Raw genomic sequence first — 23,108 nt, forward strand, 5'->3', positions numbered from 1 at the left:
AGTATTGTAATACAGGTACTTATGTTTTTGGTTTCAATTTTCTTTATAGTTTGGAAGAACTCACATTGGCTTTTTTAAGAACGTTTTACATTTAGAATAACTCCATTCGAAATGTAAAAATCTAGTTTTAATTTGTTTCACTTGATTGTTGGTAGTCACATTAATCTTTCGCGTTCACTCAAGATCTTTCCGAACCGAAAAATTTTACTCTTCTCGTCTCCACTAACCGTTCTGTTATGTTATAGTTCAATACTAGCTCTTGAAATAATGGGAATTTTCCCAGAGACTTCTGTATGAACCAATAACGAATCTCGAGTTTTTCCCTTGCACAAATAGTTTTGAAACTAATTTTTGTTGGGCGCCAAAGTGTAACTGCGGGTTTCGGTGCTCGGTGGCACACACGAAACTCCCTTTAAAAATGCCTCAGGGTCGGCATACGCTTTATTATTTGCTTGGGGAAAAACCTCGCGTTTGGCTACGTTGCCTTACCACCCACTTCCTTAACCTACACTCACCTGGAAGCTGGGCTGCGACGACTCGATGTTCCGGTTGTAGAAGGGGCAGTTCTCCAATAATAATTCGTCGTCTGTCGGGAAATCGCGAATTCCCGGGAAATTCCGCGAGCACTCACGGATAACGCACGATCGCACCTTTTTCCTCAATCCTCTTAAACCCCGGATTGATCACCTTCTTTTCACCAATCTTTTCACTGATCTTATTCGCGCGAACAATCGCCTTTTTTTTCCACGCGCGAAATATCCTTTTTTCTCTTAAAACTCGACCGTTCCGTCCAAAGGTTTCTTTTCCAGTCCCCTTCATACATTTTCAAGCTTGGTCGTCAACCTCTCGACCCGGTCATTACCCTCATGATCCCAGGTACAGGTCCGAATTCCCATTTTCGGACCTATATTAATATTTGTCGCCCATGCCAATGCCATCTGGTGGCGGGTGCTGGTATCACCGGTTAAGGGCCGTGTACCCAGTTGTGGCGGTGCAAGTGAGGCGTGAAGCGGTGAAAATTCACGCAACCCCACGCTAAGCTTTTTCCCGACGGTGATTCATGTGAGTTAGCGCTCAACTTCCGAGTCGATAAGTCGATTTTATCAGACGAGAAGATTTTGGAAGTCGTTCACAGACTATTTGATACGTTGTTGGTTTCTTTCATCTACGCTATCCGCGACGGCACTTTCCGTGATGCCGCGTCGCGAAAATACGTTTCGCGTCGACTACTCGCAATTTCCGAAATTGCTTTCTCATGACGAGATCCATAAGTTCGTTGGAAAAGAACTCGGACTTACACGTGAGAATGTTCTGCAACTTCAGCCAAGCAGACGGCTTGCATGTACCTTCGTCAAGGTCAACAACCTCCAACTTGCTGAACAAATAGTGGAGCAGCACGACAACAAGCACGAGTTCGTGTTTGAAGGGAAATCATACAAACTACGAGTTACGATGGAGGACGGTGCGGTAGAGGTAAATTTGCTTGAGCTACCCGAGAGCGTCACCAATGATCAGATTGCTGATTTTCTCACCGAGTACGGCGAAGTCGTCAGTATTCGTGACCTACTGTGGGATGACCGATACAGCGACTTCGGTGGTATTAAAACCGGGGTTCGTATTGTTCGGATGGTGATCACGAAAAACATTCCTTCTCTCGTGACAATCCAGGGAGAAGAGACTGCGGTGAAATATAAGGGGCAACGGCAAACGTGCCTACACTGCCATGAGTTTGTACACATTGGCATTCCATGTGTACAAAACAAGAAACTGCTGGTGCAGAAGCTCGCAGCAGACCAATCATACGCTAGCGTAACGAAGGGCAACCCGACAAAACCTCAACACACCAAACCAACGAATCTTCGTAAACCATCGTCAGCTTCATCAAAACGTTTGACAAAGAGTCCGCTCACTGTCGGTCACTACGACAACACGCGTCTGAAGCCAAATTTCTCTGAAATGAGTGGGACAAAAACCGCAGTACAACAACAAAATAACACGATGCCACCCCCCGCTACACCTTCAACAACGATACCATCCGCAACACAAGCTGTAATCCAGCTATCGCCCATCTCATTCCCGAACGCCACCACGTCGCATCGTAGACCCGATGGCAACGAAACAGACAATTCACAAGCTTCCCAAGGCTCGAATGGCAGCCGACGCTCGCGTAGACAACCACCAGGCAAGAAAATGCGTCACTACGGAGAAGACGTCATCTTCACCGAACACGTACAAGCTAGAATCTCCGACGAAGAAATCCAATAAAATGGAGTACGTCAGTTGTAACATCGGGACGATCAATATAAATACCATCACCAACCAAACCAAGCTAAACGCCCTTCGCACGTTTGTTCGCACAATGGAGTTGGATATTGTGTTTTTGCAGGAGGTAGAGAACGAGCAGTTAGTCTTGCCTGGCTACAACGTTGTCTGTAATGTCGACCACTCAAGGAGAGGAACGGCAATCGCTTTAAAACAACACATCAAATTCTCACATGTAGAGAAAAGTCTAGACGGAAGATTACTCGCCCTCCGTGTCCACAACACAACGCTCTGTAATGTGTATGCCCCATCAGGTTCCGTTCTCCGTGCTGAAAGAGAGCGGTTCTTCAACAACAGCATTGCCTATTACCTTCGTCATCGGACCGACCACGTCGTCTTAGGTGGCGATTTCAACTGCGTGATTCGTCAATGCGATGCGACGGGGCAAAACTCGAGTCCCGCTCTTCTAGCCACCGTTCAGCAGTTACATCTGCATGATGTGTGGCAACGACTTCGTTCACGAGAGATCGAGTATACTTACATCACACACAACTCTTCGTCTAGGCTCGATCGTTTCTACGTGAGCAACGGTCTCCGAGAACAGCTGAGATCAACAGCTGTACATGTGTGCTGTTTTTCGGATCATAAGGCCGTCACCATGAGAATTTGCCTTCCTCTCCCCGACAGAGCACATGGTCGTGGATTTTGGTCTCTCCGTCCGCATCTACTGACCGCTGAAAATATTAACGAGTTCCAAATACGGTGGCAGTTTTGGACTCGTCAACGACGAAACTATCGGTCGTGGATGGAATGGTGGCTATCGTGCGCAAAGCCTAAAATAAAGTCTTTTTTCCGATGGAAGTCCAAAACAGCATTCGATAACTTCCATCGTGAACAACATCGTCTCTTTCAGTTACTACGGAATGCGTACGATGGCTACCAAAACAACCCTGCCATGCTCACCACCATCAATCGAATAAAAGCAAAGATGCTGACACACCAGCGAGCGTTCTCCGAAATGTTCGTGCGAATCAACGAAACCTTCGTTGCTGGTGAGCCGCTATCGACTTATCAGCTGGGCGAGCGAGTGCGACGAAAAACAACCATCGAGCGTCTGCGAAATGAGAGAGATGAAATCATCGATGATTCTGCTGCTATACAGAACCATATGGTCGAGTATTTCAGTAATCTATACGCGCCCGGCAATGTAGAAGAGGGAGAATGGGGACCTTTCCAGTGTGAGAGAATCATTCCCGAGCAGGATGATGCAAACGAAGCTTGTATGTATGAAATCACTACGGCAGAAATACTTTTTGCTATCCGCACAAGCGCATCGAAAAAGTCTCCAGGACCCGACGGACTGCCAAAAGAGTTTTTTCTGCGAACTTTCGATGTGATACATCGTGAGCTTAACCTGGTTATGAATGACGCTATCAGGTCAAATTTTCCATCCCATTTCGTCGATGGGGTGATCGTGCTGGTGAAGAAACGAGATTCGGGGGACAGCGCACGTTCCTACCGCCCAATTAGTCTAGTCAACTATGACTACAAAATTTTGTCGCGTGTTTTGAAGCAGCGACTTGAAAATGTGCTTCGAGCTCATAGTGTTTTGACTCGCTCACAAAAATGCTCGAACGGCGAGCACAACATTTTCCAAGCAACGTTAGCATTGAAGGACAGAATTGCACAGCTGAAGGCGGGCAGACAAAAAGGCAAGCTGATCTCGTTTGATCTCGATCATGCTTTCGATCGTGTGGATCATCGCTTTTTATTTACTACGATGCGAGATTTGGGTTTCAACCCAGAACTGGTGAATTTGCTTTCCCGTGTAGCAGCAGCCTCTTCCTCTCGCTTGCTCATCAACGGGCACCTCTCCGCTCCAATCCAAATCCAACGTTCTGTCCGACAAGGGGACCCTCTCTCGATGCATCTCTTCGTGCTCTATCTTCACCCACTTCTTCTGCGATTAGAGCAAGTGTGTGGGGCAGATTTAATTATCGCTTACGCAGATGACATCAGTGCCATTGTATCGAGTGCCGAAAAGCTTGATGCGATGCGAGGCTTGTTCCAGCGTTTTGAGAGAATAGCAGGGGCACGCTTGAATGAAGATAAAACCACCGCAATTGACGTCGGATGTGTGAATGATCCAATCACTGCACCGTGGCTTCGCACGGGAGGTTCCATCAAAATTCTTGGGATAATCTTCACCAACTCGGTCCGAGGTATGGTGAAAACAAATTGGGACATACTCGTGACCAATTTTTCGCGTCTAGTATGGTTGCACTCTTCAAGAAGCTTATCACTACACCAGAAGGTAACACTGTTGAACGTTTTTATCTCATCACGGACATGGTACATGGCAGCAAATCTGTCTCCAATGGCAGCACACGTGGCAAAACTGACAACCATTATGCGACGCTTTCTTTTCCGTGGTGCGTGTGCAACCATCCCAATGGAGCAGCTAGCGCGAAGACAGGAGGATGGCGGTCTCAACCTTCAATTGCCAGCGATGAAGTGTAAGGCGCTGTTAATCAATCGGCACCTACACGAAATGAGCTCCCTTCCCTATTACAATTCCTTCCTCTCCCAAACAACCGTCCCCCCCTCAGACCTTCCTTGCCTAAAGCTTATCCTAAATCATCATCCAAATTTCCCCTTCCAAATCCGAGAGCAGCCTTCCGCCAATCTCATCCATCGTTTCTTCATAGAACGTACAGCAAAACCGAAAGTGGAAATAGCAAATCCTGCAATTAACTGGCCCCGTGTGTGGAAGAATATTGCTGTTCGGAAGTTATTGCCTTCAAAACGTAGTCTTCTTTACATGTGGGTAAACGAAAAATTCTCGCACCGGCGTCTGATGTTCGTTATGAGGAGAACGGACGATGAAACTTGCTTACACTGTTCTTCGAGTGTGGAAACAATACAGCACAAATTTTTTGGCTGTCGGAGAGTACGAGATGCTTTCAATGTGCTACAACAAAAGCTGCTAGTGGTATCTGGTAGACAACGCGCACTCCATTTAGAGGATCTCCTTCGACCGTCGTTGGAGGGGTTTGAAACAAATGAACGAATTTTGATAATGAAACTGTTATTGACATATATCACCTTCATTGATAGTAGTAATGGTAGGATTGATATAGATGAGTTGAAATTTAGTTTTGAAGTCGAGAATGAATCAACCATGTAAATAAATTTTTACCAAACAAAAAAGACAAATAAACGTATTTATAAAAAAAAAAAAAAAAAAAAAAAAAAAAAAAAAAAATTCATCAAAATTCGCGAACTAAAACACGCTAATTTCGTGTGTCTCACACGTTCACCTCCATGAACAGTCACAATTTAAAAAAAATCTTTTAGACTGCCATTTATAGCATCACATACTTCCGGAATTATCTTAGCTATGAATGTTTTCGAGATTCTAAAAAATATCGACAACAATCTGAACGATATTCCAGAAGATCAATGTCGTTTTTTTAATTCCACTCTTACAGGTACAGGAACCCTCATGAGTGTATCTTGGCGTTGTATTTTTGAACCAATGAAATCCAACAGTGTTTCCACTTATTCAGGTGTTTTTCTCAACACTGCTCTGTACCCTAGAGCAGGGGTTTTCAAATGGTGCTCCGCGGAACATTTGTGCTCCGCGAAGTTATTGGCGATCTAACGTACAAATCTACACCTACGCGGCGCTGCGGTGAAAGTGATGATGGTTTTAAATTTTGCCATGTGAGCTTATGGAAGGTTTGTAGTTCTTTTCATAAATTACAATGTTATAATCATAAAAGATTATTTGATTGCGATGAGTTTATAAGAAATTTAATTCTGCGCAATTTTATATATAACATGTTATTTATTTACCTCTTTCAGTAGTGAAAACTATAAAAATGTTGACAATGGTTGAATTAAAGAAGGAAATTCGAGAGCACAATCAAACACAAGTAGAAAAATGTACGATTCATGCATGTGAGAACTACCTTGGAAAGCCCGGAAGTAAAATATACGTGATTTGTTTTTGAGTTTCAGGTTACATTAGCATCATTTTCTTAGTTCAAAAACAAAATCCAGATGTCTCACCGATCGTTTACGTTTTGCGTTAGATCTCCAATAGCAAATGCTCCCACTTGAAAACCCACCTTGAAAAAAAAAAATCTTCAATTCAATTTCACTGAGAATATAGTGATTTATTTTGTTTTCTCCGAGTTAGATGTCGTGTAACTGATACGCGTACCAAAATAGAGTTGTTCTCAGTTGAGTAATGTCAATACAGATAGAATTTGTTTTATTGATGAAAAATGCCGGTGCTCCGTCATATATTTTTGCTATAAAAAGTGCTCTGTCATAAAAAAAATTCTGAAACCCCCTGCTCTAGAGGATCACCATCGTAGAGTTCCTTCAATATTGTATTTGTTGCTCCTTTTCCTTGCATCCAATTCCTGGCCCAAATCCTTTTGCCTTTCTGCTTTTTCGGATAGTACCTTCAGTTCGAAGAAATTCAGCACAAAGTATTTTATACACAGTCAGCGTGTATTTCGCGATAAAATTGTGTAATGATAAATGCAACTGAAAACCTGAGACGAAAACTGCCAATAGAGAAGTCGATTTCGGATCAATCATCTGTCAAATTCGGATCTGATTACTGTTTCTGGCTATTTGATGGACATTTGAAATATCATCTGGCATCTCTGGTAAGCCAATGCTGCAGTATCTAGTTTCTCGTCAGCAGCTCACACTGTGTGAACGGACAAGGCGAGTCAACCAATTGTCAAGCGAGTTCACCGGGTCAGTAGCTGCTAACTTTCAAGTTAGCTACTAGCAACGTATAAATGGGCCTTAAATTGCATCGGTCGGCTATATCCGTGCCGTTTCTTTAGCACCAGTGTGCTACTAAAGGTGTAAACTTGACCCATGGGTCATGGCTTCGTTTTTCGACGACGAAGTAGAGTAAGAAGCCAGTTGTCTGATCTTGTCTTAAATATTAATTCATTCGTATTTGTGAATCTATTTACGATGAATGAAAATTATTACTTTGTGTTATTGAAAAACTTTGAACACATGTTTCTCACTCTGACTTAAATTTTTTTTTTTAATTTTCACAGTATTTCCGCTAAAACATTATCAATAATATAAAATCACTATCACGCACAATTTTGTTTCACCTTAAGGCCCATTTATACTTTTATACTACAGGGCCGGTGAACTCGTTTGACAATTGATTGACTCGCCTTGTTCGTTCACACAGTGTGAGCTGCTCAGCCGGGTGACGTCTTTAGAGAACCCCCATTGAACTGACAGGAGCCAACATATCGGGTATCCCACTGACATTTTCCCTTTGTTATCATATGAATTGGGTATCCCACTAACAGTTCTGCTTTAGATTTTGCTAACGATCCTAGCATCAATCATAGCACCCGGCTGAAGCTGCTGACGAGAAACTAGATACTACAGCATTGGCTTACCAGGGATGCCAGATGATTTTTCAAATGTCCATCAAATAGTCAGAAACAGCAATCAGGTCCGAATTTGACAGATGATTGATCCGAAATCGACTTCTCTATTGGCAGTTTTCGTCTCAGGTTTTCAGTTGCATTTAGCATTACACAATTTTATCGCGAAGTAAACGTTGACCGTGCATAAAAATACTTTATGCTGAATTTCTTCGAACTGAAGGTACTATCCGAAAAAGCAAAAAGAAAGGCAAAAGGATTTGGGCCAGGAATTTGATACAAGGAAAAGGAACTCTACGATGATGATCCTCTAGAGTACAGAGCAGTATTGAGAAAAACACCTGAATAAGTGAAAACACTGTTGGATTTCATTGATCCAAAATACAACGCCAAGATACACTCGTGAGGGATGCTATATCTGCAATAGTGAAATTAAAAAACGACATTGATGTGCCTTTTCTCTGGAATATCGTTCAGATTGTTGTCGATATTTTTTAGAATCTCGAAAGCATCCATGGCTGAGATAATTCCGGAAGTATGTGATGCTATTAATGGCAGTCTAAAAGATTTTTAAAAGTTTTATTTATTTCGCCTTGCCAGTAGCTTCATGTACCAATTTGTGAAATGAAAAATATAGTAGATTTGCAGGTGGAATAAATACGCGTCAAAAATTAAAATAATGAATGAAAATATACTTTTTTAAATCGAATATGTATTCTGTTTCAATACTTTTTTTTGCAAGTTGTGAGTGTATCTCGAATGAAAATTGTGCCTGATAATGATTCTATATTAGAGATTCTCAAGAAACTATCTCAAAAAAAAAATGTGCCCCGCCAGCGTGCAAAACAAAATAACAACGATTTCGTTTAGAAACTATGAGGTTTTTATTTATTTTTCCAATAATTTTGAAGTCTATAAATATCTTCGCATATTTTCAAATATCTTAAAAATAGAGACATTTCATTACATTTGGAATCCCTGATTCGAACGCTAAATTCTGTTTTTGACGTTTTGAGGGATGCAAGTGCGAGTAAAGTGCGATTCACATACAACATCCACGTCACGTTCACGTTCCGTCACGTTACGTTACGTCAGTTATTCTACCATGTAATTATTATGGAAACATTCACATACACCGGCAACGTAACGACCCGTCAGCATACGTTCAAGAAAACGACCAGCAGGATTTGTAGAAAAGAATAATTGACGGAGACGGACAGCTCGTTTGGTTTTTGTCTGGGCTTTGTGTCTCGGCTTTTGTTTTAATTTGGTTGTACAGTAATGTACATCTAATTCGACATTAAACTAATTGAACAGACCTGTGATACAACACGTTGAATTGGACATTTTTACCCCTAATTGAACATTTTTGTAAACATTAAGTTCGGGCCCACTTCACTCGATTATCCCTAAGGTTAGCCTCAAACCATGGTTCAAAAGTCTGGACTTGAGTCGGGACTTTATTCGCACCTTCTCCCGACTCATGTCCAATCACTGTTCGTTAGACGCGCTACTCTTTCGTTTCAATCTGGCCGGCAGCAATATCTGCGTTTGTGGCCGAGGTTACCACGACATCGAACACGTTGTTTGGTCGTGTGAGGTGTATCTTGTTGCCAGATCGAATTTAGAGAACTCCCTTCGGGCTAGAGGAAGGCAGCCCAATGTGCCGGTGAGAGATGTGTTGGCTCGGTTAGACCTTGATTACATGTCCCAAATATATGTTTTCCTTAAATCTATCGATGTTCGTGTGTGATTATCCTTATATCCTTATACCCTCCATTTCTTCCTTTGTGAGTAATTGGTCCGCTTGCTATAAACAGGAGAATGAAATGTAAATTCACAACAGATGTACGAATAGATTTAAGAATTGAGTGTGTGTGATTATCAACATTGTAATAATTTCCTTATACCCCATCCTTTTCCTGAGAAAAATATGTCACCCTTTTAATCTCGAGTCCACCGCGAGTAATCGGTTTCCCACATTACTAACCATAGATTTAAGAAAATTGTTCATATATATAGTTTTAAAAATATATTTAAGATTTCGGCTCCTTTAAACTTATGTAATTGAGCCTGTAAAAATAAACGAATTCATAAAAAAAAAAAAAAGTTCGGGCCCAAATTATGGCCCCACATTGAAACTCGCCACCAGTCACGAATGTCCAATTGCTGTTCAAAATCGACTCCAATGCGACACTGAGTGATGCCTCAGCTTATCGCATTATAAGTAACTAACTGTTTTTTATGCCAACATATTTCTTGGCTCCAAATTTCGGAGTGAAAATCATTCGCGACTAGCTGAGAGAAATAGTCTATATATTATTGTTGAATAAGGGTCGGACTACGGGGTTTGAGCATTTAAATAATTGAATTCAATGATTTTCATTGAATTTTTCAAAATTTAGAACTAATTCTAGGTATGCTGATTCGAAAGAGGGCATTGCAATTGAAAATTGTTGTAGGTGGCGACACTATTAATAACATTAAATAAATCATTCATTTGACATTTGACGTGACTGTGCTGGTGGAAGCATTGACTGCATGTGTGAATTGGTGGAGAGATTGACGGAATGTAGACGTTCTTCTCCGTAACGTTCTATGTGAATCGCACATAAATTCAAAAAACTTTGAAGTAGCTGCACTGCAGTAACTGACTAGACCGACTCGTATGCTTACTCGCACCGTTTGAAACCGGCTTTAAGGCAATGGAGCCACTTTTGCAAATATTGATTGCGTTTTTATCTCGGATGGATTTTAGAATGTTTGAATCTCGGATGGATTTGACAAGTCGATCTCGTTCGGGTTACAGAATGCAACATCGTGCTAATTTCAAACCCGATCGTGTTCCGGAATAAGGGTGAATGTGTTTTCTTCAGGCCTCGGCCAAGCGGATATGATCCGCGAGTGAAGATGTGTCGCAAATTTAGCTGTCATTTCCGAACTATCAAACAACTCGGTGAGCTCAAGGCTGATCTATGTAACAAGGTGCGCCCATTCACTAATCATATTTAACTCGAAACAATCGTCAAATTCGCGAAAATTTATAGAGGGCAGTTTTGCAATCTTCAAATTTAAATGGAGATTCTTAAGTTATTCGATCACTTAAAACACGACGCTCTCCTAACCATTTGGCTATATATTTCACAACACACAACATTTACAAAAACTCGCCATTATACAGGGTTTTCCATTTCGGGCTTCCGAAAGTATACAGCCCTGCGCTGACAACCGTTTGACATAGCTGTCAACCAAAGCGTCATATCGTTAGTTGAATGTCTGCCATTTTACAATATGGATCGTTTTAGCATCGCACAACGTGTTAATTTTGTTAAATTATACTATAAAAATGATGAAAAACCGGCAAATGTTTTTCGAGCATTACGGACGGATTTTGGTCGTCATGGACGGCCTACAGAGCACACAATCGCTAATGTAGTGCGTAAATTCGAACAAACTGAATCCGTAGCGGATATTGTGAAACCTGTGCATCATCGTAATGTGCGTTCGGCCGAAAATATTGCTGCTGTTGCTGCCAGTGTGGAGGATGACCCGAATGTTTCGATTCCACGGCGTGCTCAGCAATTGGGCTTGTCAAACACATCATTGTGGCGAATTTTGCATTTCGACTTGCACCTACATCCATATAAAGTCCAACTGGTACAAAAATTAGAGCGTGGTGACCATGGAATGCGTCGGGATACGTCGATTGGGTGAACGAACAACAGCAGCAAAATGCTGAATTTTCGCATCAAATTTTCTTCAACGATGAGGCACATTTCGAGCTCGGTGGCTATGTGAACACCCAAAATTTCCGTATATGGGGCTCAGAAAATCCACACGTGATTGTTGAGAGGCCATTGCATCCGCCAAAAGTCACTGTTTGGTGCGCATTATGGTCTGGTGGAGTCATCGGGCCGTATTTCTTTGAAAATGAGGACAGCAAGACGGTAACTATGAATGATGAGCGCTATGGCCGCATGTTAACCGATTTTGTTTTGCCACAAATTGAAGATATGGATACGGATGACATGTGGTTTCAACAGGACGGCGCCACGTGTCACACAACACGACCGAACATGGCCATATTGCGAACGAAATTTGAGGGACGCATAATTTCGCGTTTTGGTGATGCCAACTGGCCGTCCATATCATGCGATTTGAACCCGCTAGACTTTTTTTTGTGGGGTTATGCGAAAGACCGTATCTATGCCAACTCTCCGCAAACTCTTGAACATTTGAAAGACAACATTCGTGAAGTTATGACCGAGATACCGCCCCATATGTGCCGAAAAGTCATCGAAAATTACCGGTTCCGGATCAAGGTGTGCGAGGAAGCCCTAGGTAGACATTTGAATGATGTTGTATTTCACACATAATGGCATAAACCAAACTTTAATTTGAAATAAAAGTTTCATCGAAATTCGAATTCTAAGTGTGTTTTATTTCTATTTACTTTCGGAATTTAAAGTTGGAAAACCCTGTAATATACAATCATCATCAGACCCAATTCCAGTTCAATATTACGTAATACTGTATTGCATAGAATACATATTCGAAATAGAAAAGTAAATTTCCATTCGTTATTTTTTTTATTTTAGAAGTGTGTTAATGTCATTCTGTAAATTAATGGCTGTAGAGTGGTTTTGACATTTTGGCCCTCCTGGTAGTATGTTGAGCGCCTAGATTTACATTTAGTATATATATATTTTTATATATATATATATATATATATATATATATATATATATATATATATATATATATATATATATATATATATATATATATATATATATATAGTATATATATATATATATATATATATATATATATATATATATATATATATATATATATATATATATATTAGTTACAATCATCTGTTTTAAGTCAAATATGCGCCGTTTTGTTCGATGACTTGTTCTCAACGAGATGCCAACTTCATAATACCCCTGTTATAGAAGCTCGCTTCCTTATTGGCAAAAATTCGGATAGCCAATTTTCACAGGCCTCTTTTGTGGCTAACTTCTGACTACCTAGCTCGTTCGCGATGGACAAAAACAGGTGGTAGTCACTTGGTGCAAGGTCCGGACTATATGGCGGATGCAAAAGAACCTCCCATCCAAGCTCCCGGAGCTTCTGGCGCGTCACCAAAGAAGTGTGTGGCCTGGCGTTGTCCTGATGGAAGACAATGCGGCCTCTGTTTATCAATGATGGCCTCTTCTTCATGAGTGCTACCTTCAAGCGGTCCAGTTGTTGGCAGTACAGGTCCGAATTGAGCGTTTGGCCATAGGGAAGCAGCTCATAATAGATTATTCCGTGACAATCCCACCAAACACACAGCAGAACCTTCCTGGCCGTTAATTAGGGCTTGGCCACCGTCTGAGCCGCTTCAGCGGGCTTCGACCACGACCGTTCACGCTTCACGTTGTCGTAAGTGACCCACTTTTCATCGCCAGTCACCATCCGCTTCAGAAACGGGTCGATTTTGTTGCGGTTCAGCAGCGATTCACATGCGTCGATACGGTCAAAGATGTTTTTTGCATCAACGTGTGTGGCAGCCATACATCGAGCTTCTTTGTGAATCCAAGCTTCTTCAAATGGTTAATAACGGTTTGATGACTTATCCCCAGCTCTTGGCCGATGCTACGGCTGCTACTATGCCGGTCTTTCTCGGCTAATTCAGCGATTTTGTCGCAATTTTCGACGACAGGCCTTCCGGAGCGTGGCGCATCTTCGACGACCTCTACACCAGAACGAAAACGTTGAAACCATCGTTGTGTGGTGGAAATGGAAACTGTATCGGGTCCATAAACTGCACAAATTTTATTGGCAGCTTGAGATGCATTTTTGCCTTTGTCATAGTAGTACTGTAAAATATGTCGGATTTTCTCTTTATTTTGCTCCATATTTGCGAATGCATACAACTAGAACTACGCGCTTATATATATATATATATATATATATATATATATATATATATATATATATATATGTATATATATATAATATATATACATATTGCCCGAGGGGGGGTTTTCTTCTACGCAACGGTTGCCCATTCCACAAAATCTTATCATAACAAAGAACCTCCGCGGTCATCGCAACCTATATTACAAAGAATATTGAGAGCCAAAATAAACTGTTGATTTATAACCGAAAGACCCCTTTTCTGCTCCATGTTAATCATAAACGAAGCTTTGTCTTGTAAGCGACTTTAAATGCTTTCTAATGCAGTCCATAGCGTCACACATGTCTTGATGTGCTTGGTTTCCATTTAGACTAAAGAGGATCCTACCAATGAACGTAAAATGACGCAGAAGACTGCTAACGGAGGCAAGACATGCTCTTATATTAAATGTGCGAACTACAGTAACAACCATACTGCAAAATACAGAGGTTACAAAGCACGAGAAATACGACGGTCGTTCAAAAAATAAGTTTCAGTACCTCAGAAACAGCCGTTCGACGGTCAACGATTCGATAACACTGAAGAAATTCGTGACGCAGTTACATCGTACTTCAAAAAGTTGGACGCTACGCACTTCGTGCTCGGAATAGAAAAACTCGTGCCTGTGCACGCTATGAAAAATGTCTCGAACGTTACGGCGATTATGTAGAAAAATAGAAAATAGAACGTAGATAACGAAAATCACCTTGTTTTTTGTCCTAACTTTATTGTTCCGCGATTTCTGAGGCACTGAAACTTATTTTTTGAACGACCCTCGTATATCTGTAAAAATTGTAGATCCCTTCTGATCCCTCGGCTCCTCGTATGTTCAGCTGCTGAAGCAGTCACCAAGGTCGATTATGACTCAGTCAGCTCGCTCCTCTCGTGAGCCCAAATTCCGATTTTCCCACAACTTCGGTATTCTTGTGTTTGCCCCGATTTCTCCAACTCCTGCCTGCTCCGATTCTTGCCAAGTTCTGCTCCACCTGGTCCAATCATCCCGCCTCTCATTCTGGTTCCTACCGGATTCGATAAGAACACCATCATTATGATAAAATAACAACACGAGCTATGGTAGTGTATTCCAACACGTTTTAATAGCAAATGACAGAGTAGTAGAGTATACAAAGTATATATGGGTCTCAACAAGGTGAGTACAGAGAGGTGGTTACATAAACAAATCAAGGTTGGTTCACTATAAGGTCTGCTTTTCCTACACTCCCTCTCAGACCAAGAGTATGACAATGCTTCTTGAACTGGTTCGACTGAAGACCCTTCGTGAAGATATCGGCTAACTGTTCGTTCGTTAAAATATACTCCAACCTAATGAATCCATTCTGAATGCATTTCCGTATGTAATTGCATCTAATATCCAGATGTTTCATGCGCTTCTGATCCCTCGGCTCCTCAGCAATACGTATACAGGACTGATTGTCCTCAAATATGGTAAGGGGAGCATCCATTTCGACTCCGAACTCCGTCACTAAATTCCGTAGCCAGATTGCTTCACATGAGGCTTGACTTAATGAAATATATTCTGCTTCCGTTGACGATAATGATACAGTGGCCTGTTTCCTTGTAGACCACGACACTGTGTTACCGAATACCATGAAGACAAAACCTGAAGTCGACTTTCTATCGGTGATATCGCTTCCCCAATCCGCATCCGCAAATCCGATTATTGGTTCCAACTCATTGTTACGAGACGACAGTTAATAGTTCCCTTCAGATAACGCAGGACACGTCTCAGACATTTCCAATGTTCCTCAGACGGCCTACTTTGAAAACGGCTCAGATAGTTCACTGCGGCACTGATATCCGGACGAGACGACACCATCAGGTAAGTCAAGCAACCAATTAACTCACGATACGGATATTCAACCGGTTTCTCATTCTCTTCTAGTCTCTTCAGCTTTATATTAGCTTCGAGTGGAGTAGCTACCGATTTACATTGTTCCATCCCAAAACGATTCAATAAATCCAGGATATATTTGCTCTGATTGATAGATAAGATACCTCTTTGCACGTTCCTATCTATGACTAGACCGAGAAAATGTTTAACTTCACAGAGATCAGTCATATCGAACTCGCTAGACAAATGACTTTTGATTCTCTTCATAGCAGTTTCCGAATTCGATGCTAATATAATATCATCTACGTAAAGAATTATATAAACCTTTTCTTCCCCTTTCTGTAGAACGTAAAGACAGCTGTCGTTTTCCGATCGCCTGAATCCAAGATTCATCATGTATGCATTGAAACGTTCATTCCAGCTACGTGGAGCTTGCTTTAAGCCATACAGCGATTTGTGAAGTTTACATACCTTCTTATTCCCCCTCTCAAATCCTGGAGGCTGACTCATGAACACCGTTTCTTCCAGATTTCCATTCAAAAAGGCAGTGTGAACATCCATTTGATGGAGATGCAAATTTTGTTGCACTGCAATTGCTAAGAAAGTACGAATTGTATTCATACGTACTACTGGTGCGTACGTTTCTTTATAGTCATATCTACGGCGTTGTGAACAGCCTTTTGCTACGAGTCGAGCTTTATATCTTTCAATGGTATTATCACTGTTGTATTTCATTTTAAATACCCATTTGCACGGTATAACGCGACAGCCACTTGGCGGATCAACTAGATCCCAAGTGTGGTTCTTTTCTAAAGATACAATTTCAGTCTCCATAGCTCGCTTCCATTGCAGCCAGTCATCGCGCTGTTGAAGCTCATCAATGCTTTGCGGTACACCCTGAACCTAGTTTTCCGCACTCAAAGCTAAAACGTCTGACATTTCATAATCCGTGAAACGAACAGGCAAGTTTCTCTCACGATCACTTCTTCTGACGTTTGTAGCTACCGATTCCGATGACGATTCAACCGAACTGCGCTCATCTTCTGAAATATTTTGACGTTTCTCCGAATTTCTAATTTGCATGTCATTATAATCGAAATCATTCTCCTCGTTTCGCTGTCTATCACATACCATGTGATCATTGGTATACTCCGGCGACACTACAGGTTTTGGTTCTTCTACGATTACATCTCGTGAGACAAACACTAATCTCTTTTCAGGATCCCACAACGTATATCCGTTGATAGCATAACCCACAAAATAACTTATTTTACTCTTACACATTTGGCTTATGTCCAAACCATAATTAATATGGAGTCACCGTATCCTTCAAGGCAGAAGTGGGACTACGATTTATCAAAAATACTGACTTTAGCACCGCTTCGCTCCACATTCGACGTTGGCAACTACAATCGTCTAACATTGATCGTGCTTTTTCCATAATAGTGCGATTCATACGCTCAGCAACTCCGTTTTGTTGTGGCGTGTACGGCGCTGTTGTTTCCATTACGATTCCAGATTTTTCACGAAAACTAATAAATTCATGGTTCACGTATTCGCCACCAATGTCGCATCTAATTCCAGCAATCTTCCGTTCAAAATGAGCTGTTGCCATCGCAGAATATTTCTTGATTGCTTCCAAAACATCCGACTTCGCCTTCAGAACATAAACTGACGTGAAGTGAGTAAAATCATCTATGAACGTTACAAACATTTTGTCTCCATTCCACGATTCCGGCTTAAATGGTCCGCATACATCAGTATGTACCAATTTGAGAGGACGTGTCGATCTTCGCGTAGACTCATTCGAAAATGGCAGTTTAGCTTGTTTCCCTTTCATGCAGGACTCACAAATCCTATCATCAAGTTTTAAGGCTCCTCCAGCTTCCAAACCGTCAACCATGTTATTTCGAACCAACTTCAATAACGAAGTGTTACCGATATGACCATACCGGCGATGCCACAACATCATAGCGTCATTTGAATTCGCCGCCAATGCTGACTCTTCCGGAGAATAAACTAGCTGTATATCCAATTCGAATAATTTCTCCTTCCGCATTGCAATGCATACTAAACGCCCATCTGCGTTTCTGAATAATGCTTCATCTTTCTTGAACACTGTACGCATTCCTCTATCGCACACCTTTTTCACCGAAAACAAATTCATGGAGAGATCAGGAACATACAAAACATTGTACACGACACATCGCAAATTCTCTGCTCCAACTGGTGAAGTGCCAGCATCCGCACTTCACCAGCATACTGACTGACTAGCTGCTCCCCAGATTTCGCGACACCAATAGACACCGGTTTCTCGAGCTTCCTGACGTTGTTTAGGTACTTCCGCTCCTTTACCATATGTTCTGATGTTCCGCTATCGAGAATCCATCGAAATTCGTTTCCACAAGAATGATTAGCACCAACGAAAGCAATATCAGGATCTACATCTGCAACAGTTGCGTTGACTTTCTTCTTATTCTTCGGCTTCGATTTAATGTTTTTGTATTCGCTCTTCGAATTTTCATTCGGACATTCCGCTCGCTTATGTCCTTGCTTTCCGCATGCGTAACAAGCATTCGTCCAGCCTTGGCGACATTCTGGATGCTGGGTTCTCCGTACAGTTGCACCAGTTAGTGTGTGAGGCACCATAAGCTATAATAATAACCTTGCCAATATGCCTCACTGTAATATCCCACCGTGTATGCACATACTTGATGCGATACACACGCACGTTACGCATCGTGCAGCAACGAACCAGTGATTCGGTTCATCCGGGCGCGTTGGGTGATTCCATGGTAATGCATGTCACACAGTTGGTTCATTCTCCCTCTCCATACTTCGTTTTCCTGTGCACCATCGTATATTGTTCTGAGCGAGTTACTCGTTTCGAAATACGCAATGTCACCCCTGGTTTAGATTTCCCGTGAACGTGAACTTGAACAGATGGCGGAATAATACGATCATTTCACGTTGAACTACATTGCGAATAAACAACTCAAAAAATCGTGGTGAATAGAATGTTTTGACGTGGGACTACGTCTAACCGGAATATATGGAGGGTAAAATGAAAACCTAACCACAGAACATGCAAAAAAAAATGAAAGATTTCGAATGCTTATAGCTCGAACATTTCGTACTGGATAGGAGAGATGTTTGCATCACTTGATAGGGAATATTTCTACGCATCTATCGCAACTAACAAAATGTTGTTTTTCATTAGATAAACAATTTAATAACTGTAAAATATTAGGCGTTATCTAAACGCCCTAACTGCATCGTTTTGATTGGCCCGATTTACGGTTTCCCTAACACAGCCATCAAAACCAAGCAGCCTTGGGGAAATCGGCATTGCAAATACATGAAAGTAGGGGGACTTTTGTTCTCATTGAAAAATGTTCCCTAACACAGACTTTAAAACCAAGCAGCGAAATCGGCATTGCAAACACACGAAAGAGCCTAGAGGCGAGTGAACTGAAAAGTTTAAACCCTCTTAAAGCCAAAAAGGAGAAGAAGAACACACGAAAGTATGGGGAGCTTTTGTTCCCACCGAAATGTGTTCCCTAATAGAGATTTCTAAACCAAGGTGCCTGGAGAAATCGGTATTTCAAATTCATGCAAGTCGGGGGTATTTTTGTTCCGACTGGAATGTGTTTCCCTAACACAGACTTCAAATCCATGGAGCGTGGGGAAATCGGCATTGCGAATTCATACAAATCGGGGGTATTTTTGTTCCGATTGAAATGTGTTTCCCTAACACAGACTTCAAAACCGAGGTTTCTGGGGAAATCGGCTCTGCAAATAAATGCAAACTGCGAGTACTTTTGTCCTCGCTTGCCTTTGTGCAGAGTGGAATATGTCTGTCCTAACATGATCTTCTAAACTTAGGAACCTGGGAAAATCGTGCAGCCACTAGAAGCGAATGAACTTCCCAGTTTCATTCCTCAATCGATAGTTGAAAGAGCCGGACGCTTATTGTTCGCGTCTCTGCTACAAATCGAAGCTGGTGAAGTTTTTTTTCCCCTCCGCCAAAGTGCCTTTGGTTTTTTTTCTTTGACCGTTCGTGGCAAGATAAGTGCCGTTAATACCCGGAACAGCGAGGAAGCAGCACCTCTCCGGCAACGCCGGACCGGCGATCTGTGAATTGGTTCCAGCGGCATCGATTTCATCATAGAGAAGTATAATCAACAACAACTTTTGCCGTCACGCTATTGTGTTTACCTCGTAGCGTGCGGCGTTGTATAGCTTCGAATAGGGGTGTTCAAGGTTGTTCGGACACCGCAAATTAGTATTTTGTTTTTTTTTTGGAAGAATTTTTTTTTTTTTGAGATATATATATATATTTATATATTTTTCTTAAATTTAAGTTAATTATTAGTCTAAGTTAGTTTTAAGTTGAGTTTTTGAGCGCGCGTGCGTGTGTGTGTGTGTTTTTTTTTCATAGACGGTTGCGCACCGTTTGCGCAACCGTTATGACATCTACCGATGCCATTGTTGCGCGGACGCGCTATTATCAATCGACCTCAAAGGGACCATGGGTTGTTTTCTTTCGGCCCAAGGGAAAACCGTTGAGAACTCTTGATATTTCAAGAGATTTGCTGCGTAATTATAAGGGCGTCTCGATACATAAAGAGAGACCGGATAAACTGCGTGTAGAAGCACTGACTTTTGATGTGGCCAACAAGATTGTTGACCACGAAGCTTTTAACAGGGAATATCACATCTACATCCCTTCTCGAGAGGTGGAGATAGAAGGCGTAGTAACCGACGCGAGTCTGAGTGTCGATGAATTGAAAAAAGCTTCGGGTTCTTTCAAAAACTCGATGATAGGTGATCTTGTAAAGATCCTGGATGTTAGAAACCTGCATTCAGCATCTTTGGAAGAAAACAAAAAAGTTTATAAGCCCTCGCACTCTTTTCGGATTACTTTCGCAGGTTCTGTTCTCCCAAACTATGTGAAAGTAGAAAATATTTTTTTCCCAGTGCGCCTGTTTGTACCACGGGTTTATAATTGTACCAACTGTAAAAAGTTGGGACACTCGTTTAGCCACTGCGGCAACAAATTTCGTTGCGGTAAATGTGGCGAGAAACATAGTGAGGATTCTTGCACACAAACAGTGGAAAAATGTATCCACTGTGGCGAGAATCCTCACCCTCTACAGGAGTGCCCGAGGTACAAACAGCACTCCGATAAAGTGAAGCGTTCTATCGCTGGACGCTCCAAGCGGACTTATGCTGAAATGCTAAAGACCGCATCAGCCGCTCAAGATGACAACCAATTTTCGGTTTTGTCATCTCAAGAATCGGACTCTGATTCTGATGAGGGTCATATTACGGCTGCACCAGAATCTTCAATAAAGGATGAATCATCAAAAAGAAAGCTCTCTTCACCAACGGTGCACCGTAAGAAACCTAAAGTGACCCTCGGAAGATTGTCTAATTCCAAGGGTAATAGTAATAAAAAAACGAATCCGAAGGCTCCTTCTCAGCCAGTTCCTGGTTGCAGCAAGGATTTTACGTCATTACCCAGAGAAGAGAGAAATAAAAACGCTGCTCCTCGAACTTCTCGTAGAAAATTCGCGTCTAATCGAGGACTGATAGGTTTTTCGGACATTGTGGACTTCATACTAAACACGTTAAAAATTCAAGACCCCCTCAGAAGCTTTATTTCTGCCTTGCTTCCATCTTTAAAGTCTTATCTTAAGCAATTGACTGCTTCATGGCCCCTCCTTGCATCAATCATATCATTCGATGGATAATTCTCCTAGCGTAGTAGAAGATATGATCAATGTGCTACAATGGAACTGCCGTAGTCTAGTGCCAAAACTAGATTCGTTCAAATTTTTACTTCAAAATTATGATTGTGATATATTTGCCCTCTCTGAAACATGGCTTTCTTCTGACACTGAACTCAACTTCCACGATTTTAACATTATTCGCCTGGATAGAAATGATTCTTATGGAGGAGTACTTTTGGGGATCAAAAAGTGCTACTCTTTCTATAAAATTCCTCTCCCAGCTCTATCAGACGTCGAAATTGTCGCGTGTCAAATAACTGCAAAGAGTAAAGAACTTTGCATAGCTTCAGTATACGTTCCTCCAAATACTAACATTAGCCGTAGTCATCTTTGGAATCTAGTCTCGATTCTCTCATCCCCAGTTCTAATTCTGGGTGATATGAACTCTCATGGTACTGGGTGGGGTGATCCTTATGATGACGCCAGAGCGGCTATTTTTTACGATTTATGTGACGATTTCAACTTGACTATCTTGAACACTGGTGAAGCGACACGAATTCCAAAACCTCCGGCTCGAGAAAGTCGTCTCGACCTTTCTTTTTGCTCAAGCTCGTTATCATTGGATTGCCAGTGGAAGGTCATCAATGATCCCCATGGTAGCGATCACTTGCCAATCAGTATATCAATCAAGTGTAGCCCGCAATCCACTGAACCATCTCGAGTTCCATTTGATCTAACAAGGAACATCGACTGGCAAAAATTTGCAACGGCGGTAACAATCGGTGTCGAATCAATAGATATACTTCCACCATTGGAAGAATATCGATTCTTTGTCGATTTGATGTATAAAAGCTCACTGGAAGTGTTATGTATGCACTTGTCTAACTTCCAACCTGAGTGTACACGAGCTGTCAGTTAAGCCGGGTTCAGACGGTGCGAGTAAGCATACGAGTCGGTCTAGTCAGTTACTGCAGTGCAGCTACTCACACCGTGTGAACACATCATGCCAGTTATTGTCATGTGTGATCCGGCGTGCGAGCTACTTCAAAGTTTTTTGAATTTACTCGCACTTGCATGCTTCACAACGTCAAAAACAGAATTTAGCGTTCGAATCAGTGATGCCAAATGTAATGAAATGTCTCTATTTTTAAGATATTTGAAAATATGTGAAGATATTTATAGACTTGAAAATTATTGGAAAAACAAATAAAACCCTCATAGTTTCTAAACGAAATAATTGTTATTTCGTTTTGCACGCTGGCGGGGCACGCTTTCTTTTTGAGATAGTTTTCTTGAGAATCTCTAATATAGAATCATTATCAGATCACAACTTACAAAAAAAAGTATTGTTCTAAGAAACAGAATACATATTCGATTTAAAAAAGTACATTTTCATTCATTATTAAAATTTTTGAAGCGTATTTATTGCACCTGCAAATCGACTATCATTTTCATTTCACAAAATAAATAAAATTAAAAAAAAAAATCTTTTAGACTACCATTTATAACATCACATCCTTTCGGAATTATCTGAGCTATGGATGTTTTCGAGATTCTAAAAAATATCGACAACAATCCCAACGATATTCCAAAACAAAGGCACATCAATGTCATTTCTAATTTAACTCTTGCAGGTACAGCATCCCTCATGACTGTATCTTGGCGTTGTATTCGTGGAGCAATTAAATCCAACAGTTTTTTCACTTGTTCAGGTGTTATTATCAACACTGCTCTGTAATCTCGGGGATCCTCATCGTAGAGTTCCTTCAATATTGTATTTGTTGCTCCTTTTCTTTGCATCTAATTCCTGGCCCGAATCCTTTTCTCTTTCTGCTTTTTCGGATAGTACCTTCAGTTCAAAGAAA

The sequence above is a fragment of the Toxorhynchites rutilus genome, chromosome 2, assembly GCF_029784135.1.
Source record: "Toxorhynchites rutilus septentrionalis strain SRP chromosome 2, ASM2978413v1, whole genome shotgun sequence".
Lineage (NCBI taxonomy): Eukaryota > Metazoa > Arthropoda > Insecta > Diptera > Culicidae > Toxorhynchites > Toxorhynchites rutilus.